The sequence below is a fragment of the Phalaenopsis equestris genome, unplaced genomic scaffold (assembly GCF_001263595.1).
Source record: "Phalaenopsis equestris unplaced genomic scaffold, ASM126359v1 Scaffold000513, whole genome shotgun sequence".
In the NCBI taxonomy this organism is placed as follows: Eukaryota; Viridiplantae; Streptophyta; class Magnoliopsida; order Asparagales; family Orchidaceae; genus Phalaenopsis; species Phalaenopsis equestris.
Genome location: NW_018164953.1, coordinates 2,681,993 through 2,696,387, shown reverse-complemented (window position 1 = coordinate 2,696,387; position 14,395 = coordinate 2,681,993).

Genomic DNA, 14,395 nt, shown 5'->3' with positions numbered 1-14,395 from the left:
CATTTACATAAGGATGTAAATGATTCATGTCATGATTGTTTTTGACAGATTTTACACTGGTTATCGACTATCTACGCAACCCTCGGTTATTCACATTCGGGGCTTGATACTCGGCAATGATAATGTTAAACCTAAGCAAAATTATGCATAAACTTAAAAATTTAATTTAATTAAACTTAAATTAAACTAAATTTTAAATATAAATCAACCTAAACTAATAGGAAATAAAATCCTTAATCAACCCAATCTTAATTCAAAATTATCTCATTAAATTTGAATTAAATCTCATCACAGTTGGAAAACTTCAAAACTTCTGTGTGTAGTTTTATCCCACATGAAAATTAAATTTAAATATAAGACTAAAAATAAACATGAAAATTAAATTTAAATATAAAACTAAGCATAAACATGAATAAATTTAAAGGGTTAAACATGAAAACTCTCTCTCGGGCTTGAAGTGGAAGGCTTAGGCTTTAAATCCCCACCCTTGTCCGTTTGATTAAGATCAAAGGGCTAGGGATTAAAGCGGCTTAGGGCTTAGGATTTAAACTTAGATTAATTTGGATTTATTTTAAATTTAATCAGATTATTTTGAATTAGTATGTGGTTGATTAAAAATTTTAGTTCCCACTAGTTTAGGTTGATTTAGATTTAGATTTTAGTTTAACTTAGGTTTAATTAAATTTAATTTTCATATTTATGCTTAGTTTTATATTTAGATTAAATTGATTAGGTTAATTTAGGTTTTAAATTTATTTTTTTATTAATTTTAATTTCTAAACATTTACATACATATCGCCTAATCCATATGTATAGAAAAGTGGCATATAAGGAATAGTGTTGACCAAAAATGGATCAACAAATGAGAAAAATTATCCGAGTGTGGAGAGAGTGTGGGAGAGAAAATTTGTCGAACACAGGAGTTTCGAAGTTTCTCACCAGTGATCAAATTTAATTCAAATTTAATCAAATTATTTTGAATTAAGATTGGGTTGATAAAGGATTTTAGTTCTCATTAGTTTAGGTTGTTTTAGATTTAAATTTTAGTTTAACTTAGGTTTAATTTCCTCATAACATAAAGATAATTTTTTTTTTCCATAAGGTATTATTTCCTTTGTGTTTAACCTTTGTTATAATTATGTGTGAATAGCATACACATGTAAATAATTCCTAAATTACCAACCAAAAAGTAAACCCAACATAATTCAAGCACATTTTTAATCAAGCAAAAACCAATGGTGGAATGGGGTAGGATTTTTAGCTAAGGCAACAAATAGGAGAGGGTGAGTTAGGGTAAACGTTTTGGTCATAGGAAATGAAAAGGAGAAGAATTAAAAGAGTTACGGGTTTTAGTTATAGGAAAAGAAAGAGGGTGGATTGAGTTAAGGTTGAGGACTTGGCCATGAGAAGTGAAGAGAAAGAGAAAATGGGCCAAGGGTTTCGGTTATGGGAAATAAGGAGGAAGGAGTGAGTTAGGGTTAAGATCATGGCCACGTGAAGTGAAGAGGAGGAGAAAAAGGGCTAAGGGTTTCGGCTATCAAAAATGGAAGAGGAGAGAGCGAGTTAGGGTTATGTTCATGGTCATGGGAAATGAAGAAGGAAGGTGTGTGTGAGTATAGGTGTGCTTTTGGCCAAGTGGAAAAAAGGGAGAGAGAGGGGGAGAATAGGTTAAGGTTTCTTCCATGGAAGAATGAAGAGAAGAAGGAGATAATGGGTTAGGGTTTCAGTTATGTGAGAAGAGAGAAGGAGAGAGAAAGGTGGAATTGGTGTATGGTTTTGGCCATGGGAGAAGTTAGAGAGAGATGGAGAGGGAATGTGGGTTTTGACCATGGTGGAAGAGCAGAGAGATTAAGATGGAATATGGATTTCGACCATAGTGGAAGGAGATGAAGAATTTTGGGTTTCGCCTATGGTGAAAGGAATATAAGGAATGTGAAGTTTATATCATATTTTTAAAAGAAAACACTTAGAATTTCATACAAAAACATAATGAAATAACTGAAGGAATAACATGTACTTTGCTTGGATGGAAGTCTTTGATTGCCTTATGTTGATCTCACTTTTATGAGGACCGTTTTTCTCTCTATAGATGCATTAGGATTTCATAGTGACCTTTTTAGATGCCTAGAGAAGAAACTCAAACCACATAGAACTTCAAACCAATTATACACTCACATAGGGTTTCATAAGGTTAGACCCAAGTCCTCAATCACTGGTTGAGATGATGAGGGTTGAAACTGGTAGAAGCCTGACCAAAGGAAAATATGTTGAGATTTTCATGCCTATTTTATACTAATTTTGATGATATTGTACTTTAAAGAAGGGTATTTTTGATGTTTTGTTGCAAGTATGATAAATTATGGTCATTGGAGCAAAAAGATGCAAAAACGGTGCAATTTGGAGCAAAAACGAGCAAGAAATGAAATTTTGCCCTATCACCTTTCGATAAGTCTTTGGATGTTTAATCTCTTTTACAATTCTTGCATATTTTTGAATGAGATTACACTTTAAATAAGGTTGTTTTTATGCTTATTTTGTAGGGCTATCTGTTAGGAACGCAACGCAACTGAAATGGGGCGAAACAGAGCTAAAACGAAGCCAAACAGAGCGAAACAGTGGAGCTGTGCAGTCTGCCTGTTGACGGCGCCAAAACGGCGCCGACGACGAGATTTACCCGAGAAGACCGAAAAAGGACAGAAAAACTCGCCGACAGCGCCCTCGAGCCCGCCGACGGCGCCCCGGACGGTTATGGGTCGAAATTCAACGTATTTGGACACTTTTTGAAAAGATTCTTGTGGCAACTCTTCAAACTTCATCCCTATCCTTTAAAAGAATGAATTTATGTTAGAAAAAGGGAGATTTGTATGAGAAGAATGTTAGGAAAAGTGTGGAGAAAGTTTAGGTTTCTTAGAATAGGAGTAGAAATGTAGATTTCTACCCTTTTGGAGAGATTGGAGAGGAGATTTTGAGAGAATTTGTATACATTATAATAAAGGTCTGTTGTAGTGTTAAAATTCGTTGTAATTACATTAGACTTTGTGAGAGATTTTCTTCTTTCTTTCAAAGGAAAAAAGTTAAGTATTGTGTTCTTCATTATCTTATCTAGTGGATTTGATTTGATGAAATGAAATTTTTCGTTGTGTTTTCTTCGTGCTATGTGATGTGTTTCTCTTACTCTCTCTTCTTATTTAGAAATAATGACATGAGAAGATTATGTCGTTGTTTTTATTTTATTTTTCTTTTGTAATGAGTAGAATTCATGTTTAGGATTTTGTGATGCATGTTAGAAGCGGATTTAATTATCAATGTGATTTTACTTGCTTTTTATTTACATTACAATAAAGGTCTGTTATAGTGTTAAAATTTGTTGTAATTGCATTAAGACCCGAAAGGGCTGTGTAATTCTCAACAAATTAGAACCACATTCAGATTCTATGGATGGTTAAGTTCATGGGAGTTGAATGCAAATAAATAGGGAAATATACTTTGATGAGCGTAGAATTGGAGATTTTAGGATGACAGACTAAAATCCCCAATTCGGTCCTTTTGTTGAGAGCCGATATCCTCCCAGCCTAGCCACGGATTCAGTAAACAAGCATAGGATTAGTCAATATTCTTTATGCCTGGACCAAAGGGTAAAGAATATGATTGCTCCTATTTGACACATACAATATTTAATGCATCTCAATCCTTTACATTATCTAATTCATTACATAAGAATAGTAGTTTGTAATATCTCAAAATTCTCCAAACCAATTCATCCAAAAAGGGTTATCTTTAGAATTAATATTTGCATTTAGTTACAGTTACTATCTTTACATTTAACACTTGCATTTAGAAGTAGTTGCTAGATAAAACATCATTTTAATTGACATTCTAAACTAAGGACTAATTTTAATAGATTAGAATTTGACTAAGGACCTCTTACCTCACTCCTCGCTTCCCTGTGATCGATAAACGGGACTCCTCTAGAGCCCTGTATTACTTGAGTGATACGTATACTTGCGTTGATAAGTGTGACTTTACAATTATTGAATATTTATTACGTACATATTTATCTTATATTTTAAGCATATAAAAAGTCGTTGTCAAATGCCAAATTGAATTCTTATAGGTGGATGATGCCCTAGGCAACTCATTGAGCCTAGAGTCCTAGGAATCCTTGTGGAGACATATTGACCACCCCCAAATCCCTCTTTGATCTAGAAGAAGACCATTAGGCATGAGGTTAGTTCTATGCTAGAAAAGGATTTACCCTTTGCACTAAAACCCTAAAATAAAATAAGAAAATCATATCATCAAAAATTTAAATCAAAAGACAATTAGGCCACCTTGGTTAGGTTTGAGCTCACCTAATGACTTCACAAAACTTAAAGAAACCCTAAGAACAAATAACTACTTAAATACACTAAATTCAACCTTAAGCTTAAAATACTCAATACCCTTAAAGGAAATTAAAACCAAGCATAATTAATATAAAATTAAAATAATATTATTAAAACATCAAACCACCAATGACTACCAAAACCACTACTCAATTTGTGCCCATACCAATGGCAATAAGATTATCAAGTTGAACTTAGATCAAACCTGATTAAGATAATAAAATAATAAATTAAACTGATTAATATAATTAATTAGATTAATTAATCTTAAAGGGGTTAAATGGTAGACCCAACCATATAAAGACAAACCTACCATTCAAGGCCCAAATTTAAGCCCAAGCCTTGTAATCCTATAACATAAACCGATGATTCACATGACCCAAATAACCCATCATGACACTGCAACCTAAATAAGAATTAATTAAAAGTTAATTAAACATAAAACAAACACTAAAAGACAAACCATGCACACTTAACTAAGAGAGTAACCAAGTGTTAACTTGGTCAAACCAACCCAAATCAAACTCAAAGAGAGTATGGATGACCAAAACTTAGTCAATCAGCTATAGGTCTTGGCACCTTCATGGCCATTTCAGCTGCACCATCCTCAATGCATCAAAAATGGGGAAAGCTTCTTTACCTCTGCCCAAGCCTCTGAAATCCCTTTGCCCAATCCCTAAGAAGCCACCAGAGCCTCCCATGTATGTCAAGGCCACTCTCATGGCCTCCCATGGCTATTTAAAGCACCAACCTGAGAACCTACCAACATACTAAAACTCCTCATGCTCCCACTAAAACTCTCTACCTCCAACGTCAACTTTACTCCCACATACCCTACGATAACCTCCCACCATTTCCAAGCCATCTCCACCACCACACAACCCTAATTTCCCCTCTGAATTCCAAGGCTTTTTACGAACTTGACATCTACCTCATGAAAAATCCATTTCAACCCTTTCATTAGCTTCACAAGGTCCTAAAACCTCATCCCCAATCGAAATCCCAGTTTCCTGCACCCTCTAACCTAGCTCAACACCAAATCACACAAATCTTGGTTCTTTATAAATTAATCTTAATTGGAGAGTTTAGTGTTTATGCTTACTTAAGAATATTTCTTCAGGTTTTTCTATTTCTTCAACTTTAATATCTTTTTTAACTTCAACATTTAATTCCTTTCCACTTTTTAGTTGGATCACTTTAACTTGCTCTGGCTCTTTACTTTTTTCTTTAAGATTAATAAGATTGATCTCTACATTACTAGGAAGTGTTCCCTAATGTCTATTGCTAAGTGCGTTAGCAATTTGTCCCAGTTGATTCTCCTTATTTATAATAGTGGCATTTTGACTTTGTAAATGACTAGTCATTTGCAACACCAGTTCTTCCATAGACAGCTTCTTCTCCTTAACTTATTGATTAAATCCAGAAGGAAAGTAGGTCTAAACTTTGCACCACCCTGGTTGTTCCAATTTCTCAATGGTTTAACTTGAGCATCACCCCATTGTTGACTTCGACCATTATGATTGTTGTTCCAATTAAAGTTATGATAGTTTTTCCAACCTGGGATGTAATAATTGGAATATGGGTTATTGGGTCTATTGATATCATTTATAGTTTTCATTGAAGTATGAGAATCAATTATTTGACATAATGAATTTTCTTCAACCATTTGGGGTGTTGGAGAAAAATCCATTCTAATTTGGTCTATCTTCTTAGATAAAGTAGCAACTTGACATGCAATCGTTGAAATTGCATTGTTATCACGAATACTAGTCACTTTCTTATGATTTACCCTATCAGAAGACCATTAAAAATTATTTGTAGTCATTTGAAATTTTAGTCAGTTCTTCAATTAATGAATAAGCTTCATCAAAGGGTTTAAACATTAATGAACTTCCACTAGCAGCATCTATAATAGATCTAAGGGATCCTACTAACCATTATAAAAAGTTTGAATGATTAACTAGTCTAGCAAAGCATGATGTGGACACTTTATAAGGAGTTCCTTAAATCTTTTCAAAGTTTCATATATAGACTCTCCTTCAAACATAGTAAAATAAGTAATATCATTTCTTAGCTTCGCAGTTTTTGAAGGTGGAAAATACTTAGCCAAGTTTTTTTTAAGTTAAATCTCCCCAAGTTCTAATAGATCCAGGTGCTAATAAATTTAACCACATCTTAGCATTATCCCTTACTGAAAAAGAAAAAATCTATGTCTAACGACATCATTTGATACAGCAAAATATTTAAATGTAGCAATTAGTTCTAAAAAACAAGCTAAATGTAAATTAGGATCCTCAGATGGTGTTCCTCCAAATTGATTATTTTGTGTTATTTGTGTAATCAAAGTTTTAAGTTCAAATGAGTTAGTCTCTATAGCAGGAGTTTGAATGTTTAAATGAATTTCATCTACTGTAAGGATCACATAATCCCTTAAAAATTTTTGTAAATTATGACGTTCATTTTTAGCAGTTTGAATTTCAATATTGCTTTGCAATATGTTTTTCATTTATTAAGAATTATGAAGTCTCCCTTATTTTCAAATGTTTCTAATAGTTTGTTCCAATTCAGAATCGTAAGACACTAAATTTTCAGATCCAAAACTACGCATAAACAATGCCGAAAATAAAATAGCACACCAAAAATGAAAATTTTGTTTTTGAATTTTTTGAATTTTAAAATTTTTCATATTTTTTCAATTTTTCAAAATTTTTTAATTTTTTAATTTTTAAAATTTTCTAATAAATTTACAATTCAAATAAAATTGTAATTCAAAATGTTCCGTCGCAATCTCCGACAACGGTGCAAAAAACTTGACCCAACCTGCACTTACGTGTATTTTTAATCTTCTTAATTTTGCTAAAAAATATATCTCAATTTATATCTAGCAGCTAGTGTGAACACCTACAATATTTTATGAATTGTCTAATAAATTTTCACACTATGGGTACTACGCAAGTATACGTATCATTTCAAGTAATATAAAATTTTCTTTAAAAACCTCAATATTGATCCCACGAAAAATGCGGTAACTCTTAAAATGTACTCATAGAAATTCTATTTAAATTGCAAATTAAAAAGATATGCTCACAAAAAATTACTACTTAAAAGCTAATAAAGAAAGTAACAACTAAATGTAACAACTTAACAAAATATAACGAGTTTGAATATTATGAAAAACCTTTGCCCTTGCAAAGAGATTTTAATCTATGTATGGTTCAAATGATTTAAGACAAAATTGAGGTATTGTGACAAATAGAAGCATGCATTATTTTTTACCCCCTACTAGTGCTTGCAAAGAACATTAGCTCACTTTCGACACAATTTTAAGGGGAGTCACCCGTTGGAAGCTGTCGGTCACCGGAATCGGAATCCTGTCCCCCATTTTTATGGTGACTGTCCCCGCTTTGGAGGGACATTATATATATATATATATATATATATAGAAAAATGTGAAATTAAATTGATCCCATATCTTTTATAGTTTAAATGAAAGAATACTACACCCCAAGCCATGTATTTATCCTGAAAGATAAACACAAGACTTGAGGGTGAGGCTTCATCAAGTAAGCTGAGAAACATATGACATTCATTTGGTCTGCGAAAACCATTTTATTTATAAGTCGACAAGTTCCCCTATTTAATATGAAAAATTAAATAGGGTTTATATTAAGCTGGGTTCGAAAAAGTTTCTTATAAAGGCAAACCCTTATAGTTAATTACATCTTAAATGACCGAAGTCACTCAAAAAAACCCTCAATAAAAATCAGAGGATATTGTCTTCAAAGAGTTTCGATGGATAGGACATTTCAAAGAGATCAGACAAAGAGGTGTGAAAGGGGAATGACTTAAATTCGGAACATATTATGGAATCCAAAGGAAGAGAAACTAGGGGATGTAATAGATCCGGATGAGAACCTCGGCGACTTCCCAAGCTACTCTATGGTTTGACTTCAATTTTGGAGAGAAATTATTTAAATGTTTCATCCTGCAAATTTTATTAGTTAGAGCTTACATTCATATGAAACAATCACATGAATAACCTAAACGATATGAGGATTTAGGTCTTGAAGAATGACAACCTCCGAATCCTAAAGCGAGTTAGAGCTTATATTGTATAACAGAGCTATACAAAAGCCTAAAAAAAAGATTGAGGATTTATGATGCACTAGGGGGACAATCTTGAAGTCCTATGGCTTGGTTGTTTAATTCTAAAGAAAGGATGGTTTTTTAGCTAGTGTAGACATAGACATATTTTGCTGTTGAAGATAGTCGTGTTGCCCACAATGCTAGCTCCAAGCTCCTCGTCGTGGCGAGTTTAAGTTTTCTAATGTGTTAAGTTATGATTTCAAATCAAGTGTTCCTAAGGGTCGTGGTTATTTAAGTATTATGGGGCATATTAAAGTTAATTTGAGTGACACCGGTTAGAATCCTACGATTCCCTCATTTCGGTATCACTATTTTCTTTCGAATTCACTTAGTCCAAATGAATTTACTAAACTCAACCTAATGAGTTCCTCAACCTTACTAAACTCAACCTAATGAGTTCCATACTTTCATTTAGATTATGGGAAGTCTCGTTAGTAACCATAGGTTGCCTCCTTTGAGGGATTCCCAATTACCTGATAGAGACGTTTTAATTTAGTTGCAATTTTTATTTTGTAATGTTTGTGATTAAATTTTGAGTTATCTTTATATTTTAAATGTTGTGGCAGTGAATTTTATCTTATTTGATTTTTAAATTTTTATTTTGGGTTTTGCGGCTATCCTAGCAGTTTTGGTTTTCATGCAGGGTGACATCGTTGTTTAAAGTGCAAGTTCGAGACAAGAAGTACGGAAAGGTAAATGAAATAATTTAAAAGCGTACCTGTCAATTTTTCTCGTTCCCCCACCTGAAAGGTTAGCTTTGGCAGTGTATATATATAATTTTTCAAAGAATTTAAATTGCAAGAGTAGATGAAGGTGTAGCTACCAAACCCCAAGTTATGATTTTATTGAGCCTCCGAAGATCGTAGTGGATGATTCTAGAACAAAATATGGCAAGTTCAAATTGTCCTTCAAAATATCCAAAAGATTTCAAAGTGCTTGGGGTATGACCCTAAACTACTTTGAAGATCTCTTGAATTATTTGAGTTCATTTTTTAACTTATTATATTGTTTCATTAATCATCCGAGTTTAGAGTGTGGCTACCTTATTACCCAGTGAAACTTAACAATTCAATTATCCTAAGGATGAGAATTTTAATCAATTTGACACTTTACTTTAAAGATTATATGGATGAATGCCCCTAAGGCAAGCTTAAGTCATTAAAGATTTGGTGCCCATCACAAATGGGCTTGAAGTGTTTAAAGATATTGATCCCCAATCATATTATCTTCTAAATCCAATTAATTGAGTTTAGATATCGAGCCTAGGCCACTACCAAGCCCTTAACAATCATAAAAGAGAAAAAAGGTGGTAGTTAAAATTTTGGTTTAAGTAACATATATTCTTATTGAAAGATCAAATCATCCTCAATTTTAGGCCTAAGATGAGTAAATAATCATCTTCCTAGCTTAAGCCCATCACTTAAGAATCATTTGATCTTAATTGACTTTGAAGTCATGATGATTAGAGAAATTATGATTTTGTTGATATTGTGAAAAATATAGTAAGTGAGTTTCTACCTTTAACCCATTGCACTTCAATCCTCCAATGCATTCATTAAGGATCAAAATTACTCATCCCTTAAAATCTAAAATTTCCACTTTGCCCTTTGGGTTTTTCATCTTATATCATCTTATAATTCTTCAAGCAAAATTCAAATGACCTTAAAAATCTTTGAGTATCCCATCCATGGATTAATTAAAATATCAGAGAGGAGCGTGCGATTTTTCAAAATTTGATTTAATTTAAAATAATTATTTTAACTCAAAAATGGGATTTTTCAATGTTAATTTATTTAATTAAAAAAATAAAATTTTAATTTATGGGAAAATTATTGGAGGTTTTTCTAGTTCAGAAGAATATTTAGACAAAATTTCATGGTTTTTTGAATAATATTGTAACTATTATAATTCTTTAAAGGTCATTTTTAATGATTACTTAAAATTAAAAACATGTTTTAATCTTCAAAAATCACTTTTGAATTTGTATTAAACCCTCATAAGTCCAAGGAACTTACAGAAATAAATTTTATATTTTTATGATTCATTTTGAATTTATTATAATTATTTTAATGGTAAATAAGATAAATGCATTTTTAGGCCTTTAAAAATTTATTTTTAATTTATAAAAATCAAGAAAAATGTGTTAAGGTGTCCTAAGTGATGAAGAAATAATGGCTCACATTTTGAACTATTTTGTATACTTTTGAAAATTTTGATTATTTTAATTATTTTAATTTAAAATATACTTTAAAAATAAAATATTTTCACAAAAATAGATTTTATTTTTATAAAATGCCCTTGATCATAAGGAACTCAGAAAACTATTTTTCATAATTTTTCTAAACTTATTTAATTTAATATAATTTATTTTGTGTAAAAATACCATTTTTACTTACAAAATCCACTTTAATTGCCAAATCAACTTAAATAAATTTGAAATTTTTACAGTGAGTTGAAATGATTTTTATGAACAATGTGAAATTAAATTTCTCAATTTTTATTTATATTTAATTTAAATAAATTAATACAAGGTAAAAATATTTAATTATTAACATAAATATACAAAATTATTCAAATTATCAAAATAATTTTTCTAAGCTCCTCTGACCATGGAAAACCTAACAAAATTGATCCCATAATTTTCTAAGGAATAGTTTAATTTATATGATTAAATAAAACCAAATATCCATTTAGGCTTGAAAATTAGGGTTAGAAGCACAGAGGTGCTCTTTGACATTGGAAAATTCAGAGGAGATAGAGAATCAACCCTAAAAATTTCCCCTAAAAATTTCAAGACATGTTTCAAGACATGGTGATTAGTATTTAATCGTAATGAATTAAAATACCTAAGAGAGTATTTAATTAATTAAAAATCATATACTTGGCAAATAATTTTTGTTTTTTATCCACATTATTTTCCTTTGTTCACTGAGCAAGAGGGTTATTTTATTTTATTTTTATGATTTTTCTAGAGAAAGATATGGATTTTTGAAGATCATGCATTAAAAATAATTCAGAAAATCCATATTTTCCTACTTAAACATGCGGCGCCACCCCATCCTACGACGGCTCCGAACTCACGCGCAGCGCTCCGCCATCCACCTCAGCTGCCGCGCAGCCCGCCTTTTCACACCTATGGTTGGTCGGACTTGATCTCCTCCATTGATGAAATAAACGCGCAATCGGACGACTCTCAGTCATCGTCCCCAAGTGACCTAACCCGTAAGCCGTTCACACTAAAACCTCAAGATCTTCGCTAGAATCAACCAAATCACATGGAGTTTGTTTTTAAAGCTTCATCTAATGAAGATGAACATATCTATAATGTTTATCAAGCATAAAATCAAGTCATTACAAATAGAGAATAAAAAAAACTCGGGCTATGGTTAGAGCTCTTTAGAGCTCAATCCCTTTGTCTGAGAGGGGAAGCCTCAATCAGATGGTTGTGGTAGCTTCAATTGGGTCTAAAGAACCTCTATATGAAGTCCTAGGCCATGATGAATTGTCTAGGTATGATTTTGATCAAAGTAGATTTCAGGTGTTGGTCTAGAGCTATGATAGGGGCTCTCTAAAATGTGGCTTTTGTGTGGAATCAACCTCTCTTACTCTGTGGGTGGTGTGTGCAAGTCTAATTGAAGTTTGGTGCACTATGGTGGAGTGGAGAAATTTTTTCTATTCTTGCGAAAAGTTTTAGTGATAAAATTGGCCCTAATTGGTGGTTGTGTGTGGCTGAGAGCAATGAGATTGCACTTAAGATGGTCTGAATAGGCTCTGGTGAGATTTTGGCAGAGTTTCCCCAAGGATTTTAGCACTCTCTTTCTTGGCCATGAAGGGTTTAACTTGTAGCCATGGCTACTTGGTATAGCTCAAAGTTTGTAGTGGGTGCAAGACAATGCTTAGGTGGAGGGATGAAGATCTCTAGTGACCAATCAGACTTGGCTAGCTTGAGAGGTTTAATTTTGGATTTTGGCCAATATGGGAACCATTGCTCTGGCGGATTCGAGTGGCTGATGTGGTGTCTGGCTAGCATATGGTCACTTCTTGGATCAGGGAGGTTAGGGGACGGTTCGTGAAGATTTACTCCCAATGGCAAGTGATGATGGCAAAGTATTTTCAAAATAGGGCTAAATAAGGTTAAGATCTCTTAAATAATTGGACCATTGGTCCATAGCTCACCTAGGTGGTTTAGGCTGGTCAATAAAGTCAAAAAGGTGGCTGTGGTGACATTAATTTTGTCACTTTGCTATGGCTAAGTCAATTTTGGTGACGAGGTTCAAGTTGGGTCAAATTGTCTTGAGATTGGGTTTGGGTTAGGCTAGCCATGATATTTGACTAAATTTATTAAGAAATATAGTGTCGATATTGACACAAAGAATTTGGAAATAATTTGGTGTGATTTTGAACTAATTTGGAGGTTCAATTTGAGGGATTTTGGGCATGTGATCAATTTAGGGATTTTAGGTTAGGCTTGGGCTTAGGTTGGGCTAGAAATGGGTTAAGTTTAAATTTATAGTTGAAAATAGTCTAAGGGAATATCATGAAGAGTTCTCAACATCAAATAGGAGTCAATTTTAGGGTTAGAGCATTCAATTTGGTGGAATTTGGGCATGTGGCTAAATTGGGGCAAATTTGGGAATTTTAGATTTAGGTTAAAGTTGAGCAAAATTGAAGCTTTACCAAAGCCAATTTAAGGTTCACTTTGATGTGTGGGAACATTTCAAAGATTTTATAATGCATAGTTTATTCAATTGGATAGATTTGGGGGTTTAATTTAGTGGGATTTTAATCTTGGGACAAAATGGGGCTTTTTGATTTTGGATGAAATTGGACTCAAATGTGGCTTAATTGGACTTGGATTTTGTTTGAAATGATCATAAGCATGATAAATTTGAGTTAGATATAAAATTGGGGAAGATTGAAGTAAAATTGATGGACATTTGGGGTGAGTTTGGAGAAATTGGGCCTTTAAGGGCAATTTGGGGCTTTAAGTCAAAGTAGGTCAAATTGATCAAGATAGGTTTAATTGAAGGTATAAATTGCTTTTGGGGACATTTGAGATGATTTTGAGGGATTTGGGAAAGTTTGGGCCACCAAGGGTATTTTTGTAATTTTGGCAATTTTGGGTGGTTTTGAGCAATTTGGGTACTTTTGGTGACATTTGAATTTCTGGCAAAATTTAGGGTTTGGGGGTGTTTAGGTAACATGGGTAGATTAGGGGGAGGGGGGCAAAGGCTAAGTTGAATATTTTGGTGAAATTGGGGTACCAACTGATACATCTAAAATAAATAGTGTTTTTAGATACATTTTATACCTATTTTTGAGATATTGTGTTTTAATTGCAGATATTTTGTGTTTTTTATGCAAATACAAGTAAAAATGGAAAAAATGCTTAAAGGAGTGAAAAAGGATCAAATTTGGGGCAAAAATGTGAAAAATTATGCAAAAGAGTTTTGGAGCCTAAGCGTGAGATCCGGTGCTTAAGCGCCAGTTAAAAAGAGAAGGTCACGCCTAAGCGCCGAGACCCTGCGCTTAAGCGCCAGTGGCAATTATTAGATGTGTAAAATCAATTTTCATGAATTTAGATGAGGTTTGTTGAGGTACCCATTCGTTTAATAGGTGGTTGTAACCACCATGGACGAAAATTATCAAGAAAGGATGCGTCTCTTTGGAAAATACATCAAATCAAGACACATTTTGAAGAGATCCCAAGAAACCTCTTGGAAAACTATAAAAGAAATAATAGAGGACATAGAAAAGAGTCTTGAAAATATTGGCAAGTTTTGAATGTTTTTTTTTCAAGGGAGTTAGTTCGGAGAGATTTTCAAGAACACTTTTTATTTACTTTATCTTTTTTTTTTTTTTTT